Here is a 25,493-nt window from a genome sequence, read left to right as displayed (position 1 = left end):
TAAAATCCTCCAAAGCTAGTTACGAAAATAAAATTGCCAAAGATTCCAAAGACACCCACAAAGCATTCTATATCTATGTCAAGAATCTAAATGGCAATGCTCAGATCTGCTCTGAGCTAAAACAGAATGGCATTAAATATACTGATCTGAAGGATATTGCCAATATCCTGGCAGATCGATTCAGTGCCAACTTTACCCCCCTCTCACCCCCTAAATGGCCCATCTCAATACCGGAAGATTGCCAAATTCCAGTAATAATGGCCACACAGGTACAAAATGCACTCTCTAAAGCCAAGAATACAGCATCCATGGGACCAGATGACATCCCGGGCTGTGTACTACATGAACTACAATATGAACTGGCACCTCACCTAAGTGTCATGTTTAATCATAGCCTCACCTCAGGTTTCGTGCCCACTGAGTGGTGCAAAGCTACAGTTATCCCAATCCACAAGGGGGGATCCACCTTGGATCCCGGAAACTACCGTCCCATCAGTCTGACAAGCCTTATCTGCAAGGCCATGGAGCGTATTATCATGGAACTTATAAACAAAGACATTGGCAACCTTCAAACACTGGACCCCACCCAGTTTGGGTTTGTGAAGAGCCGATCTTGTCTCCTGAACCTGATTGACTTCTTTGAATCAGTCTCCAGAGCCATGGACAAGGATAAGGTGGTCCACACAGCCTATCTAGACCTTGCCAAGGCCTTTGACACCATCCCCCACTCTGGAATCATAGATAAACTTACTAAGTTGGGCATTAAACCCTATGTCACCCAATGGGTTGCTAAATGGCTTACTGATAGAACCCACACTGTAAAAGTAGCCGACTTCAAATCCAGCTCCAGACAAGTGACAAGTGGAGTACCTCAGGGTTCAGTCCTGGGGCCGCTCTAGTTGGGCATCTACTTCTGTGAAGTACAGGTCAACACTAAGGGACTCTGGCTAACAAAGTTTGCAGATGACTGCAAACTGGGAGCCATTATTGAATCCCCAAATGATGTGGATACTCTACAAAAAAGCCTTACAGAAACAGATGCTTGGTGCCAGAGCCATGGGCTCAAGCTCAATGCCAAGAAATGTATTGTTATCCCCTTTGGGAAAAAACATGTATCCATGAATTACCATATAGGTGGCAGTACACTAAACACAGAAAGTGTGATAAGAGACTTAGGGACACAGGTGGACAGTGGTCTCACCTTCGATAACCACATTGCCACAACAGTCAGGAAATCCTTCTATGTGGCACACCTCATCACAAAGGGCTTTTCATCCAGAAAAAAGGAGGTCATTGTCCCACTGTACTCATCCCTCATTAGACCAATTATAGAATACAACGCCCCATTTGGTATGTACCTCTCAAGACATCTGCAACAACTGGAAAGGCCTCAGAAATACCTCACTAAAAGAATCACAGGCCTAAAGCAGATGCCCTATGCTGACCACCTTAAAAAACTCCAGCTATACTCTGTCGCATATCGTCTACTCAGAGGCGATCTCTGCTTAACATACAAGGCCATGTCAACCCAGACATGCTACACTTAAAGAAATCCCAATCCCTCAGAGCTATACGCTCCAGGGATCTAAACCTTGTCATCACAATAAACAAAACATGCTGGCGGGATAGGTTCCTGACCCAGAGACTCCCCAGACTCTGGAATAGATTGCCCATACATGTCAAGCAGAGTGCCTCTTTGGACCTCTTCAAGAGGAACCTTGACGATTGGATGGGAGCAAGGAAATTCACCCCAGGGATCATGTCAGTCGCCCTGCTAGACAGGGGTCCAGGAAAGTAAATAATGTGGGAAGAAATAGCTAGGGAATTGTTATGGCTAGGCTTGTATAGGCCCTAGGGCTGATAGCCTAGTACCAACCTATGAACCTATGAACCTATGAATCATATCATTTAGTGAATTTAGTTCTCACTTCTCACCATAGCTCTCAACCTCTTAGCACAAAAATACAGAACAAAGCCAATAATGGGGGATTACAGCACAAAACCAAAAAATATCCCCTAGGGGGCTCAGGTCTAAGATTCAACCATTGGTTGGAACCCAAGATGACATTTTAATAAGAGATTGGCAGTCAGCACAGCAACAAGCATCTATGTCATTTGTGAACATATTGGCATCTTTCTATGATAGAACAGTTCAGACCAATATTTTGGAAGTTGAAAAAATTTGTAATGATTTAAAAGAATTTGAAGACCATACCAACTTCAAAGACAGTCTGAGCAAACTATCTAAGGAACTTTTAACTCTTGAGAATAATCTTAAAGTTAAAAAAAATTCACAAATTCTCAAGAGACAGGGAGGACTATGATAGATTAAGACAGTTTTGTTAGATATAAATATCCTGAAAGAAAAAGCTTGCTTAAATGCAGAAACAGAGTTTAGTAATATGTGATCAGCAACCATACTAAATGACTGTGGCTTAAAATATAAGGAACTTACTTATGAGTGTATTACACACACATCAAGAAAACTGACTTCTTACAGACATGACAAGAATGTAATCTGCTTTCACTGGACAACAGGAATCCACAAGGCATTTCCTTGAAGACAGTTTACTTATCAGCATTTGCACAAGAACAGATGTGTTAGCATTTGCGTCATCAAGGCAGTATCTTTCCAAAACCAAGAGGGTATGTGTTTAACTAAAATATGTATAAAAAGTCTGTATTAAATCTAGTTATGTTAGAGGTATGGTAAGGACACAAGTCCCGAGGTAAATGTTATACCTCTCACATCATCTGTACTATATGAGAAGTAAAGTTGGAATGGTACTTTAAGCTGCAATGTTTGTCCATTTTGGTTTATTATAAAAGTTATTGGTTACTGCTCTTAAAGACAGGTGCTGCAAAGTATATTCTCTCATCAGTGTATATTCTGCAAGTTTCTGTATGCAACAGACTGTGAATGCAATTATAACCAGACTTTGATTCCAGCCAGCAAGACTGAGTGTCTTAAGAAGACTTCAAATCCCACAGCAAGAGCAAGCAGTAAGAAGTAGTAAGCAGAGAGATCCAAATAATACTTTTCAATGGTGAGTGTCTAGCACCATATATTTTTTCAATGGCAAGCTAGCCTGCATCTGAACCTACACTCTGCATTCAAACACAGGGGGAGTGATGGTAAGCCCTGCAGAGGGTTACTTCAGTTAAATTGCAGTAACTAACATTTGTACGTATGTGTCATTTCTGAACAGATGTATTCCAGTTTATGCAGCTTGCAGTAGTAAAGTTTTTTAGACGTCTACATCCGGAGTGAGACAGAAGTTCCAGTCGCAGTGCCATAATTTCACTAAAGAAAAGGGGGATATCCACTAGCCCATCAGTCCACTGCCTGTTGTGCTTTCCCAGCTTCTCAAGTGACTCTGAAACATTTCTAGCCATCAACAACAATAGCCTGATCACCTGTTTTCTTGCTAACTGGTAAGACTTTTTTCTGTGTCACATATTTAGTGTGGATGATGTTAAACAGTTTGTATATTCTTACATAGTTTGTATATTCTTAGACAGTTTGTATATTATTAGACAGTATGGATAGTAAATTGCAATGTTGGTATACACAGCATATTAGTAAATGTAAAACCTTAGTAGGGCAGGTTGATAGTAAGGCATTATGCAAATGTATTACAATATTTAACTGGTATCTCAAAGAAAACCATGTGAAATATGACAAATGTTTATTGTGTGCTTCAACAAAAATAGCATTTTGTGTATTATGCCATAAAAAAGTATTCCATCATATTGCTAAAAAAGTAGATTGTAAAGACAGATCTGTTCATGATAAAGAATTAACTAAGGGTAAAGTGTTTCTATTATATTCAGATGTTGAACAGTTATGTCCTGTCACCACATGTGAGTCAAATCAGTTACTGATAGAACCCCTAGTACATTTTATTACAAAAAAATGTAGTAAACTTCTAAAAAAGAGACACAATGAGTTCAGGAAGTTTAGACAAGTTATACAAACATTTTTTCAAAAGTGCATAGGAGTTTCAGATTCAGCAGAACAGGTTCCTGAGACATATCAGGCAGACCATGAGGAGACCCTTAAACAACAGTTACAAGATGAAGAAAATAGATTAGCTGAACTGACAGAGACTGACTTCCTTCATACATTGGGAAAGAGTAGGAAACTACAGCTGATCTGTACAAAAGAAATATATTTTATAATATGTTTGTGTTTTGAAAATGGTTAAGCTTACATGGTAGGATGGTAAAATACAAATCATTGTCAAATGTTTAAAACTTCCATTCAATTAAAGCAAGATATTTATCAGTTCTACAGGAAAGTAGAGCATATGACTGCCATTCTTAGCATAGTCAAAAGGTAAACAAAACTGTTCTAGTGTATAAAATTAAATAAAAATAGATAATAAGAGTAAAAAGTTAAAGTCACAAAACTGACATGCATGCATTTTCTTTTTATACAATACACAAGAATAACAAGGCAGACAACAGCAAATATATAAATGTGTTTGTTAAGTTAATATCTATTTATTTTTTTACTTTTTTTTATAATTGTATAGTAACACCACAACAAACAGTTAAAGTTCTGAATTTTAAAAAGAAATAAAATCACGGATGGTTTTAGTCAAACGGTCTTTGTAAAATGAATGTCAGAACAGTTAAAAAAATAAAAAAATACTGAAATCAAAAGTTAAAAAATATATATGATTAAAGTAAAAATGCTAAAAAAGGTTAATTGAAATGTGAGCTCAGACCTTCCTAAACTGGATGAATAGTTACAGGAAATGTTGAAAAGATAAGATAAGAAACAAGACTGCTAGACAAGTGGCTTGAGTTTTTCTAAAAACTTATTATTTAAAACATAATTGTTAAAATGTTCACATGCAACACTATTTGGTAATTATAATAAAACATCACAATTGTGCATATATGTCACTGATAAAAATAAAAAACCTTAGTTACATCAAGTATAGCCAACAGATGGGTTATAGTATAAAGTATACAGGAGGGTACAAATAACTACTAGCAAAGGCAACAGAAAAGAAAACAAAAAATGAATAACCTAATAAAATAAATGTATAACCAAAGTGTTGGGCTGACATATATTCTATTCTCACAGTATAAAGCAAATAAACAATAGTGCAGTACTACAGGGGGAGGGGTACTTTCTCAGTTTTACACTGACTGTATAAGCAGTATGTGTTGCAAAAGGGTCTGAAATAAAGCTAAGAGCAGAAGTTCCTTCTTAACAACACTCTTTCAGGGGGAGGGAAAAAGAGGTATTAGTGTATTAGAAACTGGATTAAACCTGACAGGATAAGATATTTTACAAGTTAATAGCTATCATAATGGTTATTATTGTATTGTTTAGTATTAAATTGTATTTACAACCTGTTAAACTGTAAAGCTATACAAAAGATGGTTTAAAAAAACAAGAGATGGCTTAAAATTTATAACAGCTATACAAGAGACAGTAAAGATATGTAAAAAAATTTAACAAGATTGGTCACTATTTCAATATGTTTTTGGCAATATTAATGCTATTAAATTTGTAAGATTAGACTAAATTTACTTTATAGTCTTTGTATGTACAAATACAGAAGAATTCAGTACAAATTAAATTAATGTCTAGCAATGAATATGTGTGAAAAACCATGTTTAAAAAAATTGGGTTCAGGATAGCTGCTAGATTGAAATGCATGAATAGCAAACAGTCTGTGTAAATACATACTGTACAGAATATTTTGTAATAAGTTTAAAAGTAATTTGTCAAGTTGTAATATCACTGGTTTTACCCCAGTAAAATAACTGCTTTCAAATATTTATTATCTAAGCCCAGTTCAGTACTTTATGTTCACTTCACTGTCAACCAAGATGTTAATGAGCAGTTCAAAGACATGATCATAATGTTATGGTTAAAATGACATTGAAACTGTATATTTTCAGTAGTGTATAAATGCTTGCAGTAGCACATGGTTCTTGTCTCTTATAGTTAATTCAACAAGTTGCAAAGAGTTAATGAAACAGTTCTAAGTCATAAATTAAATTCTGTAATTGCAAAAGAATAAATTAATCAAGTTAAACTAAAGCAGACACAGCTCATAACTGATAAAATATTTTCAAAGAATGGTGTGCAAAAGAAAAAGTTGTTAAATACATTCAGTTTTGGTAGTGATACTTAATATCATTGTATTAACTGGGCCAATTGTGATTTATGCCCAGCATTTTATGTTGGCCTCACTAAGAGGAGATTAAGACAGCGCATCTACAATCATGTTTATGATATCCGTAAACAACATGAGTTGAATGCACTGGCTAAACATATTAGCTCCAATCCTACACATCATTTTAAATTTAGAGTGTTACAAACTCTGCATATCAGTCCTAGGATGGGTGATAACAACAATGCCCTAGCGAAATTAGAAATGGAGTGGATCCTTAGGTCAGGGGCACACAGAGACCCAGGGATTAATAACTACACTACTGTCAAACCGTTTTTAGAATAGTTTGATGCATTAATTAGGCTTTTCACAGTGCCAGCTCTAGAGAAAGAGAAATAAGAGAAGTCAACACAATTAGCGTTGTCCACCTTGAGTATAGTTATTAACAACAGATCCAAGAAATATACATATAGATACTGGATATTAGTAATATCAGTTTTATGTGACTTGATGATGGGATGTAGCTAGACCCTTTGTGACCTTTGAACTATATGAGTAGACTGTTCTTTATATCTCTAAGACAGTGTTGATTGTGATCTGGGGAACAGACAACCAGCGCTATGATAATATATTATTACTCTATATTAAACTCTTATTGGGAACAGGCAATATGAACTTCATAATGTCCAATTGAAATCAATTTTGGGATAGCACAGATTGTTAATTTGACAATATAAAATAGGAATTTTTTGTAACTGAAAAATAGTTGGATGGACATTTTTTGATTATATGTCCGAAAAAAATTTTCCCGTTTTTTTCGGTTATATTACTTATTATACATATTACTTTATATCATAAGTGTAGACGACGAAGCTGTACTTGACACACTCTCTTATAGGACACGAGTTTTGGTAAAATAAGATTTTTTAAAATTCCATTTCTTCCGTTGTTTTAGTTGTTAATTTACAGCATGATGGTTATGCTGCTATATATATTCATACTCAGCTGATTTGAACTTCCAATCTCATTTGACAACAGAGTGCTGATGAGTTGGATTATATAGTGAGTTATCTAGTAGAAATACTACTTAGACATCTGAAAAAATAAGATTGAATGAGTTAAAGATCTTCTAGTTTAGTGGTAGAATTGAACCCTTCATTGGAACACACTCTGAGTTGATGGTGATTTTAGCAAGATAACAGTGGTATGGTGAACTTGAGAAATGACAGCCTTGATGAGCTGGTTGATCTACTCTTGACTATCCAATACCACTTAGCTCTCTATCATCAATAGTATTTTTAGATGTATTTTTAGATGATTTTAACGAAATGGAGATATTTAGCCACCTACTAAAAGGTGATTGGCTAGTGATCATTCACTTCATTCTGGTTTTATATTATTATTTTAATACCGCAATAGTTTTTAGTATCTTACTAATATTAATTTTTAATTGGTACATATTTACACTCCAGATATAGATATTTATCACATAAGCTGCGTGTTTATACAAAACTCCTTAACACTATTCAGTTAAGAAGTGATATTGGTTATGGAGTCAGTGATAATGTCTATTAATAGAAGTTTCAGACTTCAGCGAGTGATTTATTCCGATTTTCACAATCATTCCTATCTATTTCACGCAGATTGCGATGAACGACTATTGTCTTCCTTTGCAGATAGCACTTACTTCTGCGTATGTATAGTGTTGACTATGATTAGTGTCCTTCATTTTTGACCGGACATATTTTGTTATCTGGTTTGGTTTGATTTATGAGGATTTATTTGATGTGTGACATATTCACTCTGCTATATATATATGGAGTGAGTATCCGTTTTGATATATATTTTATAATAAATAGAACGGAACATGAAGGTATTGTCATACCTTTATGAACCAGGCACTAAATGGGCTTTTGATAGGTTATGTGGGCATTATTATCTTTATGAATTAAGCGATACATGCGCTGTAAACAGGGAATGCTTTTAACATCTTTTAACATCTTTTTGTGTTGTTGTTAATAAGTTAACAAGATAAAAATGTTTAGAAAATAAGCTAGGAAGACATTACTCTTGTCTTGTTTTGTTATCATGAAGCTTGCTATAGGATTCATGTGTATGTCGCTGTTATTTTATTTTATTTTATTTAACTAAATGATACTAAACTAAATGCACTGTAACCGTTTCAAGAATAGGGAAGTATTTTACTCTAACTAGTTAAGTAAATGCTAGTTAAGCATTGGTATAATGGAATAATTGTTTTATTGATAACAATTGTTTGCAATGAAATGTATAAAAGGAGTCAAGTTATGCATTTTAAATTGTATCTGAAGAAGCATGCAAGACGCATGTGAAAGTGCTTATTCTTTGTTTGTTCGATTGGAATAAAAGGATTTATACACTTTTTGAAGAATTCAGTGCTTCTCGTGGTGTGTCCTGATAGTTTTGTTTTTGGAATTTTGGTGCTTAATTTGCTATAGGACACTTTAGGAGGAAAGCGGCAGTTGTGAGTTACTTTTAGACTTTTTGTGCTTTGCTGTTTGCTGCTGCGACTTCCACGCTATGGAGAACACTGCCATTGAACTGGATTATAATCCGACTCAACAATCAGGTCCGTTGGGTATTGATGCATTTCTACCAACCAGAGGTAATCCACTTTTAAACCTCGATTTCCCGGAAGTTTATGATAATGCTTATATGAGGAATGAAGTTGATAATATGAGCGATTTTTACACTACATTAAGAGACTTAGAAAACAATTTATACAAAATTCAGAGACTGGCATGGCAAAGAAAGCACCTACAAGCGTGTATTAACTTCAAAGTTGTCCCGAGAGGCATGCGCATTCTGTGCATGCCTACCTACGGACAACAGTATCCTGATTTATTAAAAAAATGGCAAGACCTGAATTTAGAGTTAAGCAATAAATATATCAACCTATTATTAGACTATTTTGAACCTATTGAGACTGCTGTTCAAAAAGAAATAGATGCAGCATATCGGACAATTACTGAGAAGTTCAACTCAGATGTTTTCAGCAGGAAATTGAATGACGTATCTACACAAATCAATCTGTTTAGTGAAAAACTGAGAGGCATTAAACAGAAGAAACTGACCAGGGATGTCAACGATTTCAGAAAAGGTAACATCTTTGTGTGGCCGAGAACAGTAGAGAGCAATGCCAGACCAGTTGAACGTCACTTCCGCTCGCAGCAGAGTCAACCAGATCATGGGGAAACCAGCAATACAGGTCGGAGTTCGACCGTTACTAACAATACAGGGGAATCCCTTCACAGTGCAAGGAATGTGTTGAATGCTAACTTAGACACATCGACACCGCCACCGAACCAGTTAGCACTACTATCTACAGATGACACTACTAGAACTGGAGCCATTAGGAAACACACTGCAGCACCAACTAGAGACAAGGATGCTCCTTTTCCTATCAAACTGCACACGTTCACCAGAGGGAGGTCGACAAGCCGAGGTCCCAGGAAACGGAAGTCTTCCTTCGAGAAATACGAGAGACAACAGAAAAAGAATTGGAACTGACTTCTTTGGTATTTAATTTTTCTGAATTTGTTTTGTCTTCATCTGATATTTCCCTTTTGAGTAAAGGGTTGAATTACATACCCTCACAATGTAGCAAGCTGTCTGAAATATTGTTAGACCTAAGACTGTTTGCAAGGAAAGTAGCGCTGAGAATGCTATTTAAGAACACTCAGCATCAAATGCAAGCTGGGCCAATTAGCCTTAGACGTAGGAGTACCTTCTCACCCGTTTTACCTTCGAACGTAGATTGTTTTGTGAAGACTTGTGAGAAAGACATTTACCAGCTGTTCACAAAAAAGGTTAAACACAGATTTTTTAATTTAGAGAAATCTGAGTATAATTCTCTAATGAATTTGAAACATAATAAAGATGTAATAATTATTAATGCTGACAAAGGAGGAGGAGTAGTACTTCTTGATAAAGCTGTATATAATAGGACAATAGAAGCGACATTGTGTCAGAATGATACTTATCAGGAATTAAATATTGAAGGAGTGATTAAGATAATTAACAATGTTAGAGATGAACTGTATGATATCTTGATGTGCAGGCAAGTCAGGAAAGAAATGTTTGAATTTCTTCACATAGAAGAACCATTGATACCTGTATTGAAGGGCCTACCAAAAGTACATAAACAGGTTGAACCTATGCCCATGAGACCCATAGTGTCAGGCAGAGACTGGGCAACTTATAACATATCCAAATTCCTAGAGAAAATGATGACACCACTAGTTAACAAGATTAGTACGATTCTTAGAGATACACAACATCTTCTGAAAGATTTAGAATCCTTCGACCTCCCTGAAAACGTTAACAAGAAATTTATACTGGTCAGATTAGATGTACGTGATCTCTTCACATGCATCCCCAATGATTATGGCACACAGGCTGTGAGGGAAGTAATGGTAGCCATGAAAGAGTTTTCTAGAGATAGACAGATTCTAATAGGGCAATTATTAGAAATAGTGTTGAGTTGTAATGTGTTCATGTTTAACAACAAATATTATTTGCAAACATGGGGTGTCGCCATGGGCACCCCATGTGCAAACATATGCAAATTTAGTATTGTACAACTGGGAATTGAAACACATATTTAATAGTCCATGGATGGACAAGATAAAAATATATAAGCGATTTGTGGATGACGTGTTACTGGCTTGGGATGGCACTGTTGATGAGCTGAAGAATTTTGTAGATTACTTAGAAGGAACAACTACTTTTCTAAAATTTACCTATGAACATTCTTACAATGAGATTAGCTTCCTAGACTTAACCTTATATTATGACGCAGCTAACAAGTTGTCTTCCAAGTTATATAGGAAGAGCTGCTGGAGAAATACTATTTTAGAATACAGCAGCATGCATCCGAGATATATGTTTTCTGGAATAATAAAAGCACAATTCTGGAGACTAACTCGAATATGCAAAGATCCTGAAATCCTACGAACTGAAGCAGATAAAATGGTGAGGCTGTTCATTGATAGAGGTTATAATAGCAAGATGGTACATGACACGAGAAATAAGATTATACCTCAAGGAATTAGAGAAGATATTACTGAATATGAGAGCCTTAAAGGGAATATGAGTAATAAGAAGGCCAGAGATGACCAACTAGGAATGTACGATAGACAGAATAACAAGATTAATGTGATCTTGAAGTACACAAATGATATTAATGCAATTAAGGGAGTTATAAATAAGCATTGGAACATCTTGACTGTTGTAGATGACACTAGAATGATAGTAGGTGATAAACCAGGGTTCGTGTTTCGAACATGTGATAATTTGAAAACTATCTTCTCTTATAATCTACAGAAGAATTTTCAGGTGAAAGATGATAACAGTGATGTCCCTGGAACTTTTCCTTGTAGAAAATGTAGTATGTGTGAATATATTACCACCATACAAGAATATTCACATCCACATGGACACTTTAAATATATTCCTAAGATTAGAACTAGTTGCGATACTACTAACTTAATATATATGGCCAATTGTGATTTATGCCCAGCATTTTATGTTGGCCTCACTAAGAGGAGATTAAGACAGCGCATCTACAATCATGTTTATGATATCCGTAAACAACATGAGTTGAATGCACTGGCTAAACATATTAGCTCCAATCCTACACATCATTTTAAATTTAGAGTGTTACAAACTCTGCATATCAGTCCTAGGATGGGTGATAACAACAATGCCCTAGCGAAATTAGAAATGGAGTGGATCCTTAGGTCAGGGGCACACAGAGACCCAGGGATTAATAACTACACTACTGTCAAACCGTTTTTAGAATAGTTTGATGCATTAATTAGGCTTTTCACAGTGCCAGCTCTAGAGAAAGAGAAATAAGAGAAGTCAACACAATTAGCGTTGTCCACCTTGAGTATAGTTATTAACAACAGATCCAAGAAATATACATATAGATACTGGATATTAGTAATATCAGTTTTATGTGACTTGATGATGGGATGTAGCTAGACCCTTTGTGACCTTTGAACTATATGAGTAGACTGTTCTTTATATCTCTAAGACAGTGTTGATTGTGATCTGGGGAACAGACAACCAGCGCTATGATAATATATTATTACTCTATATTAAACACTTATTGGGAACAGGCAATATGAACTTCATAATGTCCAATTGAAATTAATTTTGGGATAGCACAGATTGTTAATTTGACAATATAAAATAGGAATTTTTTGTAACTGAAAAATAGTTGGATGGACATTTTTTGATTATATGTCCGAAAAAATTTTTCCCGTTTTTTTCGGTTATATTACTTATTATACATATTACTTTATATCATAAGTGTAGACGACGAAGCTGTACTTGACACACTCTCTTATAGGACACGAGTTTTGGTAAAATAAGATTTTTTAAAATTCCATTTCTTCCGTTGTTTTAGTTGTTAATTTACAGCATGATGGTTATGCTGCTATATATATTCATACTCAGCTGATTTGAACTTCCAATCTCATTTGACAACAGAGTGCTGATGAGTTGGATTATATAGTGAGTTATCTAGTAGAAATACTACTTAGACATCTGAAAAAATAAGATTGAATGAGTTAAAGATCTTCTAGTTTAGTGGTAGAATTGAACCCTTCATTGGAACACACTCTGAGTTGATGGTGATTTTAGCAAGATAACAGTGGTATGGTGAACTTGAGAAATGACAGCCTTGATGAGCTGGTTGATCTACTCTTGACTATCCAATACCACTTAGCTCTCTATCATCAATAGTATTTTTAGATGTATTTTTAGATGATTTTAACGAAATGGAGATATTTAGCCACCTACTAAAAGGTGATTGGCTAGTGATCATTCACTTCATTCTGGTTTTATATTATTATTTTAATACCGCAATAGTTTTTAGTATCTTACTAATATTAATTTTTAATTGGTACATATTTACACTCCAGATATAGATATTTATCACATAAGCTGCGTGTTTATACAAAACTCCTTAACATTATTCAGTTAAGAAGTGATATTGGTTATGGAGTCAGTGATAATGTCTATTAACAGAAGTTTCAGACTTCAGCGAGTGATTTATTCCGATTTTCACAATCATTCCTATCTATTTCACGCAGATTGCGATGAACGACTATTGTCTTCCTTTGCAGATAGCACTTACTTCTGCGTATGTATAGTGTTGACTATGATTAGTGTCCTTCATTTTTGACCGGACATATTTTGTTATCTGGTTTGGTTTGATTTATGAGGATTTATTTGATGTGTGACATATTCACTCTGCTATATATATATGGAGTGAGTATCCGTTTTGATATATATTTTATAATAAATAGAACGGAACATGAAGGTATTGTCATACCTTTATGAACCAGGCACTAAATGGGCTTTTGATAGGTTATGCGGGCATTATTATCTTTATGAATTAAGCGATACATGCGCTGTAAACAGGGAATGCTTTTAACATCTTTTAACATCTTTTTGTGTTGTTGTTAATAAGTTAACAAGATAAAAATGTTTAGAAAATAAGCTAGGCAGACATTACTCTTGTCTTGTTTTGTTATCATGAAGCTTGCTATAGGATTCATGTGTATGTCGCTGTTATTTTATTTTATTTTATTTAACTAAATGATACTAAACTAAATGCACTGTAACCGTTTCAAGAATAGGGAAGTATTTTACTCTAACTAGTTAAGTAAATGCTAGTTAAGCATTGGTATAATGGAATAATTGTTTTATTGATAACAATTGTTTGCAATGAAACGTATAAAAGGAGTCAAGTTATGCATTTTAAATTGTATCTGAAGAAGCATGCAAGACGCATGTGAAAGCGCTTATTCTTTGTTTGTTCGATTGGAATAAAAGGATTTATACACTTTTTGAAGAATTCAGTGCTTCTCGTGGTGTGTCCTGATAGTTTTGTCTTTGGAATTGTGTTAACTATGTAAAATTGCATTTTGATCAAAAGAAGACTTTCTATATAATGTGATAAAAAATACATATCAGTATAAAATGTTTTGAGTATGTTTAAAAACAGAGGGAATTGTTAGATATTAAATATGCTGAAAGAAAAAGCTTGCTTAAATGCAGAAACAGAGTTTAGTAATATGTGATCAGCAACCATACTAAATGACTGTGGCTTAAAAAAATAAGGAACTTACTTATGAGTGTATTACACACACATCAAGAAAACTGACTTCTTACAGACATGACAAGAATGTAATCTGCTTTCACTGGACAACAGGAATCCACAAGGCGTTTCCTTGAAGACAGTTTACTTATCAGCATTTGCGCAAGAACAGATGTGTTAGCATTTGCATCATCAAGGCAGTATCTTTCCAAAACCAAGAAGGTGTGTGTTTAACTAAAATATGTATAAAAAGTCGATGAAAGGACCACAATATTTTTATATAATATAATATAATATATAATTGTGTAATGACCGGGACACAGAGACCGGCAATTTTGAGTAATTCAAGTGGAGACTTTAAAATCTATAATTACACAGTTTTAACCATCGAAAAAAGCATTGTTGACTTTTTTGCTAAGGGTCTTTCTTTTGTTCCGGATAAAAGGTGTAACCTTGTGAATACCATTGTGGATTTAAAATTGTACGTCCGTAAACTAAATCTAGCATTATTATTAGGCAATACCCCGTCGCTTCTCAGTAGCCATAGGGTTTCTAGTGTTTTCAATCCTCCACTCAGTAACACCCTTCACCTCTTTGAAAAAATGTGTGAGTTAGATTTGAGAACCATGGTTAATAGCCAACATTTTTTGGCAGGGAGAAACCAGCAGAAGAAAAGGAATGTAAACAATGATGAATTGGCATTCATTCAGTTGCTTAATGAATGCCAAATCTGTGTCATGGCCCCTGATAAAGGTGGTGGTCTGATTATGATGGATAATTGTGAATATGAAAATAAGATGCTTGATTATTTGAACACAGGTCCATATACCCTTTCAAGCATTAATGAGGTGAACATTGCAACTAAAAAAATCAGAGAATTCTTGGATGATCTATTTTTAGAAGGCACTATTGATCATGATACATTGCAATATCTTATCATGCCAGCTCCTAGGATTCCCACCCTTTTTGGGACACCAAAAATTCACAAAAATCTAGTTGACCCTCCATTTAGACCCATAGTGGATGGGAGGGGGTCTGTCACATATGCTTCAGCGAAACTTGTTGATAGTATTCTAAAACCATTATTAAAGAAAGAAGTGCAAATTTGTAAAGATTCTTGGGATTTTTTAGAAAACATCAATAAAATTCCCTATGATTCCAACTTTATTTTTCTCACGGTGGACATCAAAGATTTATATACTGTTATCCCACATGAGTTAGGCATCCAGTGGACAATAGAATTTATGCTCCGTAAAGGGGCATCTAAGGAAAATATGTACCTGGTGGAGACACTGCTTGACATTATTCTTAAAAATAACTTTTTAGTATTTAAGGATAATTTTTATATTCAAACCAGTGGGATAGCCATGGGGTCACCGTGTGGTTGCACTTTTGCTAATAGTGTTTTAGCAACATGGGAGTTCCAATGCTTGTTCCAAAATGAATGTTACCAACAACATGTTACTTGGTACACTAGGTACCAAGATGACATGTTTTTCTTATGGAATGGTCCTAATGAAGTCATTCCCATTTTTATTGAACAACTATCTGGGATGACACACTTTTTGGAATTTACTAATGTAGCAAGCTCTAATGATATAACCTTTCTTGATGTTAGAATTAGTAAGGATGATTATTTACAGAGATTCAGGTCAACTATCTTTAGGAAAAGCACTTTTTCTAACAGATACTTACACTTTTCTAGCTCTCATCCTTTACATTCGAAAAAAAGTGTAGTTAAAGGTCAATTCGTTCGAGCAGCTCGTATGGTCTCTGAATTGGCTGATTTTACAAGTGAATGTGACGATATTCAAGCTATGTTTTTGGCACGTGGGTACCCTTTTAACTTTGTGGAAGATTTAAGACATGAAGTGTCTATAAAAAGAGAATCTGGACATTTTAAACCACTTCTTGGGGGAGGAAATATGACTAGTAAAATAGTGATAGACAGCAATTTTTTTCAAAATTTCATTTCTGTTTACTTTCTGCACTGATGCAAATGCAATTTCTAACATAGTGCGTAAAAATTGGAGAATAATTTTGGAGGATCAACATCTAGTTAGTCGGGTAGGTGAAAAGCCCATTGTCACTTATAGAAGAGGGCAAAACTTGAAGCAATTGCTGCAATTGAGAAAACCAATATCTAATCACAAGAATGTTGGTATGAGAAAGTGCGGCTCTTGCCAATTTTGTAAACATGTTTATGTTGGGAATAACATTGTGTTAGCTGGGAAAGAATATCACATCAATGGCACATTTAACTGTTGTTCCAATAGAGTGGTCTATGTGGCAGTTTGTAAAAAATGTCCGGCCTTTTATATAGGCAAAACCGATAGACCACTCAAAAAAAGACTATATGAACACTTGTATGCTATAGCAAAAAGTAATTTAAATAATGCATTGGCAAAACACATCTCTGTTAACGAGGATCATGCTTTTTGTTTTTCAGTGTTACAACAAATACTACCTGATGTGAGGGGGGGTCCCTGGCAAATTGTTCTAGAACAACAGGAAGCGTTCTGGCAGATTCGCACTGCCTCATATATGGTGCCAGGTTTGAATGAGATATTGTCCATAAAATGCTTTCTTAGATTATTGGCTTTAGGTAGATAATTAAGATAATTTTATATAAATATATGATAAAATTATCAAGAATATTTATTTATTTATTTAGATTTATTTGAATATATTTAAATGTGTTTAATTACATTTAAATAATTTTTTATACATCTATATAGGTATAAATATGGTAGTGGCGACAAGTGAGGAGAAGTTTTTAAAGTACCTGTAGCACCTGATAATTTCATATATATTGTATATAGGTTTATATTTTAGTCACATAATATAATATTGTGTGTCAGCAAGACAGATATATAAGTCAGAATTTTCTGTGCAGTGTAATGGACAGGTTATCTTATAGAATAGTATATAGAGTTCACCTCTAAAGTTTTCTTTTAGATTTTAGACTGCTAGCTGCTGTTAAAAATATCAATAATATTATTATTATTATTATTCTTTTTGCATTTAATGTGGATATATTTTATGTTCGTGATTGAAGTTCAAAAGTTTTTTAGATTTTAAGGTAATTGTTTAATTTGGAACAGCCTGATTGTGATGTCATTTTTTGTATACTACTTAATGGCATCAGATTTCATCAGACTTGTAAAACAGTTGTCTGAAGAATGTGGGGAAGGTTTCCCTACCGAAAGCGCTCACTCAGTTTCTAATAAACGGCTATCTGTTTCAGTTTTTAAACCAACGGCTATCTGGTTTACATTTGTTCAGCCTAACCGCCTGCCTTTCTTCGTTTGGTCTTATTTGCTTGGTTATGTATAAAAAGTCTGTATTAAATCTAGTTATGTTAGAGGTATGGTAAGGACACAAGTCCTGAGGTAAATGTTATATCTCTCACATCATCTGTACTATATGAGAAGTAAAGTTGGAACGGTACTTTAAGTTGCAACGTTTGTCCAGTTTGGTTTATTATAAAAGTTATTGGTTACTGCTCTTAAAGACAGGTGCTGCAAAGTATATTCTCTCATCAGTGTATATTCTGCAAGTTTCTGTATGCAACAGACTGTGAATGCAATTATAACCAGACTTTGATTCCAGCCAGCAAGACTGAGTGTCTTAAGAAGACTTCAAATCACACAGCAAGAGCAAGCAGTAAGAAGTAGTAAGCAGAGAGATCTAAATATTTTTTCAAGTTTGAGTCACATAAGGGGATAAGGTTTGCCCAGGGTACCAAGAATCCTACATATGTTCGTAAAAAGAGACCTAGGTCTTTATTAAAAAAGGCTGTTTTCATTAACACAACTTCAGGTGAGGAGTCCTCTACTACAGACATGGAATCCATTGGTACTGGGGATTCACCAAACTCCAAGAGGGGACATACATCAGATTACCCTTTAGGGGTAGAAAACACAGGGGAGGCAGAAAGCACAAGGGTCAAAAGTTTAGAAGATCTATTCTTGTCAGTAGTGAAATAGATTTACACAGTAATAATGTTCTCAACATTTCCAAATATGTTTTAACACCAGATGAATATGCATTGCTTAATAAAGGTCTTGGATTCATCCCTGACTTCTTTGTTGATGAGAGTTCTTTAGTATCAGATATTATGGCATTTTGTAGAAAAATTAATCTTAACTTGTTTTTCAGACAACAGGATCAATCAAATCCTTCTCAAAGATCTTCTGAATTCCGATTTCATTGGTCAACTTTTAATCCACCTATGGACAAACATGTAGCTATTTTTCAACAGGCAGTCATCAAAGATTTACATTTTCATTTGGGATCAGAGAATACCATCAAACATAACTTATCAAGAGCCAAACAACTAGCCTTAACACACCTTAGAAATAATACTAATATAGTCATTCTTCCTGCTGATAAGGGTGGTGCGGTTGTAGTCATGGATTCCGATTATTATTGGGAGGAGGAAAATAGACAGTTGTCTAACCCTCATCACTACTACCGACCCCACACCCAATTTCAAAAGGGAAATAGATGACTTTTTACAGGAGGCTGTGGAGGCTGGCATCATTTCTGACAAGATCAAATCATACTTGATGTTTAAATACCCTGCAAAACAGTATCTATATTTGCTACCCAAAATCCATAAATCTCTCCATCATCCGCCAGGTAGACCCATTGTATCTGGGATTGGTTCACTTACTGAACCCCTTTCTGCTTTTCTAACTGAAAAAACTCAAACCCCTTTTGACTCTAGTCAGAGCTAGACTCCAAGACACCACAGAATTTTTGAAAATTGTTTCTGATTCACAATTAGAGCCACATTGGCTAATGTGCACTCTTGACATCAAGTCTCTTTATACCAGTATTCCACACTGGGCTGGATTAGCAGCATTGGATTTTTGGTTAAACAAAGCAAACATTTATTCCCCTGGATTCAATACATTATTGATTTGTATGGCTGAACACATCCTCACCAAGAATGTTTTCTATTTCAAACAAGATTGTTATTGGCAAATACAGGGCACGGCAATGGGTGCTTCATTTGCACCTATTTATGCTGACCTATACATGGGATATGTGGAGGAACATATCATTTATGATGAGTTACACAACATATATATACCTGAAATTGACATTTGGAGAAGGTACTTGGATGACTGTTGGCTGGTTTGGAAAGGTGGTACAGATTATTTACAGGAATTTGTGGAACATCTTAATGGAAATAAATGGGGTGTCGAATTTACGGTTGATTACCATCTTAATGAAATACACTTTTTGGATGTTTTTTTACAGCGTCTACCTGATAACACCCTCAAAACTTCTACATTTCGCAAATTTCCAGAATACAATACCTTGCTCCATGCCAACAGTCTACATCCCAAGCATACTATTAATAACATCCCCAAATCCCAGTTTTTGCGGATAAAAAGGATATGTTCCTCTGAACAGGATCTGAAACAACATCATGATGATCTAGCCAACAGGTTTCTTATTAGAGGTTATTCCGGACATACTATTCATTCTGCCATGCAATGGAGTAAAAACTATACCAGGGATACATTATTGGAATACAAAGAACATCATAGACAGACTAACTATGATACCTGTAGATTTGTCACAACCTATGGCAGAAATACCAAGCACCTTCTGGACATCATAGACAAACATTGGAATGTACTAAAATCTCACTCTGTTTTAGAGGATTATTTGGGGGACAGATGTTCATTCTCTTATAGAAAGGGCAAAACATTAGCATCACATTTCTCCCATTACAAAAAAAACAACTTCTAGGGATGACACTCTATCCCAGAGGACACTAACGGGTGAAAAACTGGTTGGAACTTACCCCTGTGGACACTGCAGTTTTTGCAGCTACATATTCAAAACCAAAACATTTACTAGTAAGAATACGGGACATCTATATAATATTGGTTGTTTTGGTAATTGTAGCTCAAATTGGATTGTCTATCTTGCAACATGCACCTGTCAAGCTTTTTATGTTGGGCAGACATCCAGACAATTCAGAATTAGAATATCTGAACACTTGGGGGATATTAGGAATGCCAGGATCACCAATGCCCTATATAGACACTCATTGAATCATCCCACTGCTAAATTTACTTTTACTATCATAGACAACATTACAGGTAATCGTGCTTTCAAAACTGGATGGCACAAAATTCTTAACAATAAAGAAAGAAAATGGATAGTGAAACTAGGAGGTTTGTTTTCCCCTGGACTCAATGATAAATTATAATTATTGCTTTTCTCAGGTTATATGTTTATGCCTGATTTGTTTGATTTATTTCATTATTTCAAAAAAATATATATTTCTTTTTATACACATACTATTTGAACTATGTACAAATATATATATATATATATGTGTATTTATGTATTAACCTTATATTTTTCTTATGACAGGAAATGATGTCATCATTGCTGAGCTATTTATTGTGGGGCTTTTTCTTTAAAGTGTATTAATCTACTGATGAAAGCCATGTGCTGAAACCGGTCTAGTATTCAGCTTAATAAAGCTATTAGTATCAGTCCCTTCTGGTGCTGGCATTTTTTTCATTTTTGTTCTGTCTAACTTGCTTGCCATGCACCAGCCGTACTTGCTAGCTTTTCTCCTTGCTTAGAAACTTTATAAAGCAATATAAGCTAGCACAGCGTGAAGGCCTAGTAAGAAAAATGGATGTTCTGAAAGCATATAAATTTGTTTCTCACTAGCAGATATTTCCTTGTTGGAAAAATTTAGGTTTGTCTGGAATTTTCTTCAGTGGTTTTAAAAAAGTATACAGCCATTCAGTTTGTGTTCTTGTGGTTAATGGAAAATGTGGCAGTGCAATTCCTAGATATAGAGGAGAAAGACAAGGATGCCCTTTGAATATCATTTTATTTGGTTATGTAAGGCAGGAGTTGTGTGTGTGTGTGTGTGTGTGTGTGTGTGTGTGTGTGTGTGTGTGTGTGTGTGTGTGTGTGTGTGTATATATATATATATATATATATATAGAGAGAGAGAGAGAGAGAGAGAGAGAAAGTGTTAAAACTGCCTATTGTTTCTTTAATTTAGGTAGATAGCTTACCATATTGTCTTACATGAATGACTTACTACTTACTGTATGCTTCAAATATAGAGCAATTTTATAGCTTAAGGACAATCAACAAGAAAATATTACAAATCCTTGCATTTATTATCTGTAAGTGTAAAAAAGTGCTGGTTTGGATACAAGAGTTATTGTCTTATTCTAGAGATTTAGTTTTCCACAAATACATTTTGTGTATTGCAGAATAATTAATGTGGCGATGTTCATGTTAGTCCTAGTGTGATAACTGCATGTCTAGGTGTAGAAAGACACCTGATTTTTGGCATCTTGTCTTATCATTTGCCCAGGGGTGTAGTTGTCACACAGCAACTATGCTGTAATGTAATGGTTTATTACTAAATAACAAGAGAGTGTACGTTCATGGGTTCTCTGGGAAGAGATCAATATTTTCTCATAGTGGTTAAAGCCTAAGACAGGTTGCCCCATTGCTTTATGTCCACTTCAGATCCCACTTAGTTAGTTCCTCCACAGTTTGGTAAATTGATGATAATGGAAAACACTGGACCTTCCACAGTAATCTTCATAGGTGCCAGAACATGATAGCAGTAATGTAGTTTGACACTTGTCTTCATAACATTCTGACAGTTTTCTGGAGAAATCTGTTTCGAGCTGCTTTTACTGTTTCTTGATTATAAGGAGGACTGTTATCTCCCTTTACACCTCTCCTTCTCTGTCTTTAAAAATAAAAAAGGTAATGAAGGTAAACAGGCGGAGTGTGGCAGCATTCCAACTAACAAATGTAAATTGTTCCTGCTTCTTTTTAATTTTACCCTACCCATAACCACTTCCTATGAGCCCATTCTCAGATGGTCACATTGCTTGGACAGCAATGTCACTTGCTATTCTAAGTACAGAGTTACACAAAAAAGATGTTCTCCAGGATCTCCTGTAAATCTTATCTATAGATTTAATTGCATGTTTTCCTGATCTTTGCCTTGTGTCTGGAATCCCTGAGTTTTACTGTCCACTGTCAGTCTTTTACCACTAGTTATCAATCCAGTGATGTCCTATGTGTCTCTTGGTTTCCACCTCTGCTTGCATAGTCCTTACTTCTACTCTGCCAGACAATCATAGCATCAGGCTAGGGTGATTCTTACAGTTTACTATTTTGACAGCACTTTTTTAACGATGTCTTCGCTGTAATGTGGCTTACAAATATGCCACTTAGATGAGCTACAGGTGTTATTTTCTGTAAGTATCTTTGGTTTTCTATTGATTTATGGAGGAAATTCATCACTGCTTGAACCATGGAAACAAGTTATGTTTTATCTCCCTAAATAATAAAGTTGGGCATGGGTGCTGTGAGAAGGGCTATAAACCAAGATCCCCTAACTTATATAACCATGCTCCAGGTCACACAACCTAGGAGGTAAGAACAGAAACAACACTGGCTGTATATGATCAATTCATGAAGGTTATAAGGGCCTTAACAGTAGTATTTGTTTTAGGCAGCTGTCACATTTGACATCCTGTTGCCCAAAACACATACACAAAGGTATGTGTTTGGGCTTCCTGCTTTAGAAAGCAAACTGAATTGTTCATACCTCATTGCAACAAATTCCAAGAGGAAATAATGTTCAACTACAGAGGAATTTCTTTATGTATTGCACATTGCTGGGGAAAAATCAAATGACCGTGTACTGTTTACACCTGGAAAACAATAAATAAAATGGAATGACTCACTACTGATGACATTTTAACAGAAGATGCAAACAGAACAAAAAAGAGAAAAGTGAACAACTTGCTTTGGTGCCATTTCATATTGTTTTATTATAAGCACCCAGCATAAATTCATACATGCCCTTTTCTAAGAATTAGAAGTTACACTTTGTGGATATACATATAATGAAATTCCAGTCCACAAAAATAGAAAAGTGTGTCACAAGATCTGAAAAGTGAGTATAAACTGACTATTTCTAGTGTTGTGCTAAACAGCATAATAAAGTACAGCGCACAATTCATGGTGTGAAGTGACAAAGAGTAGAACTGGTCAGTGACTGACCACAGAGTAATTGCAGAATGCTTAGCTGTTCAGGCAAGGAATGCTTTAAATGTCACCCTAGATTACCAACCTGTGTGAGGCACTGGTTAAGTTGGTTGTCTGTTATACACGAAGCCACTGATGGGTTTACTAGTGCCTGCTGGAGCTGGACATCCTAGATAAGCCCTTCCACTAATACCAAATATGATGGTCCTTTTGGGGAATGGATTCACAAGAACACAAACACATTTGCAAATTGCACAGTAATGTATATGTGTGACAACACATGTGCATATGTGAGAGGTGGAGCACAGACTTGCATTACCCATAGGAAAGGTGGTACCAGCAAAGGAAATGAATTGCGCTATCTTGTCTGGTTTCTGGCTGCATGCATGAAGTTGTGCTCTGCATGACAAGTACCACATCATTGTGAGGAGGCACTCATGCACACATAGTTATGCGGTACTAATACAGGCTGTATCCCCAGCGCAAGATCCCCACTCGCAAATGTGTCGAGCTCTGGGCAGCAGTGATTCAATATATTTGGTACTATGATGAGCAGCTGCAAATCTTAAAAGCATCAGTATATGATGCCTTTCTATACTTAAGCACCAGATAACATGACAGCAGCAACATGTGTCAGTAGCACGTATACAGAAATATAATTGCAGACAGTCTGACAGTACAGCAGCAGTCAGACAGTAGCAATATTACACATGTACTGCAGATATATATAAATAGAAATCTGCTTACTATAGTCAACAGGCTTAAATACTAAATATCAGTATTCATTAAATGTCGCATATGTTAAACTAAGATGCGGGACATTGTATCCTTAGAGTGAGTGCACTGGAATATTCATTAGACTTCCTTAACTGACTGCTTCTACAAGTCATGAGTTTAGCATTAGGCCAGCCATTGTCATCAAAAAAGAGCAGAGACTGTGGTGATATGCTTTACATCGACTGCTTCATTTTTTTTTCCTTCATACAACTGCGAAACAAAATTATGAAGAGAAATGGGAATCTCTCTTAAAGGATGAAGATTTATATTGGTATGGTGATCAGTATCTGTCTGACATGGGAAATCAGGATTCTAAATAAACGGTTTAAGTGTTTCAAACATTTACAGTAAAAAGTACAGAAAAGCACACCTCTCAGATTATTAGAATAATGAGTGATATGTGTTTACCATCAAGGATAAAAAATATAAACAGCAGCAAATGGGAAAAGGTATACCAAACCTCATATTGGATGAAGAAGAGCAGGATCAATGAAAAAACGAGTGGTAATGGGCTACTGTGCTCACAGTTTTTGCAAAAAGCTGCCTCGTCTAGTAACATTGATAGAAGAGCAGTTGCTGGATATTGTGGCAAATACAGAAAAGTGGTACATACAAAAACATGACAAAGAGTTAAACTTAGCATGTGTACAACATATAGGAATGGCATTGGTGGCTAAAAAGGTGAAAAGGTCTATCCCAGTATGTAAATGAATAAATAAAACTATTCTGACCTTAGTGTCTGAGAATGGTGTGGTAGGATAATAGGGATATATTAAGTGCCATATCCCAAAAGACTCAGGGCAGTGTTGCTGAAACCATCTGGGGAGACGGCATACCCCGAATATACATGAACCAGGATGGAGTGGAAATAACATAACATTTGTAATGCTACGCAATGTACTTAGAATTGTACTTCATTAAAAAAGACCATTATGGAACAAAATTATGCATTTAACATATGACTATAGCTGGTGTAGAACACCCCATTGATCAAATCCATATAGTTTGAAGGCATATGACAATGGTAGGGTAGTATACAAAATGGCATAGATAACTATAAAACAATAACTACAAAAAATACATACATTCATGTGACTGATTTTTTTTTAATCAAAGTACAAATATCAGGAGTTAAATCACAATCAAATAACATCAACAAATACAAACTCTGTACTGCACAGTAACATAAACCACACTATAGAACACACATAAAGTTTTTACTAATTAGAATTTTCTTTGTATTTATCTTTTCAAACTTCACATTTATGATTGTTGGTTTTCACGCTTGGCATGGTACACAAGGGGGCACACAGGTCACAACTGGCATGATACATCAGCTTTTATATATG

This window comes from Protopterus annectens, chromosome 7.part1, assembly GCF_019279795.1.
Source record: "Protopterus annectens isolate FY-2018-M chromosome 7.part1, PAN1.0, whole genome shotgun sequence".
NCBI classification, from domain to species: domain Eukaryota; kingdom Metazoa; phylum Chordata; order Ceratodontiformes; family Protopteridae; genus Protopterus; species Protopterus annectens.
Note: the sequence above shows the minus strand (reverse complement) of the source record.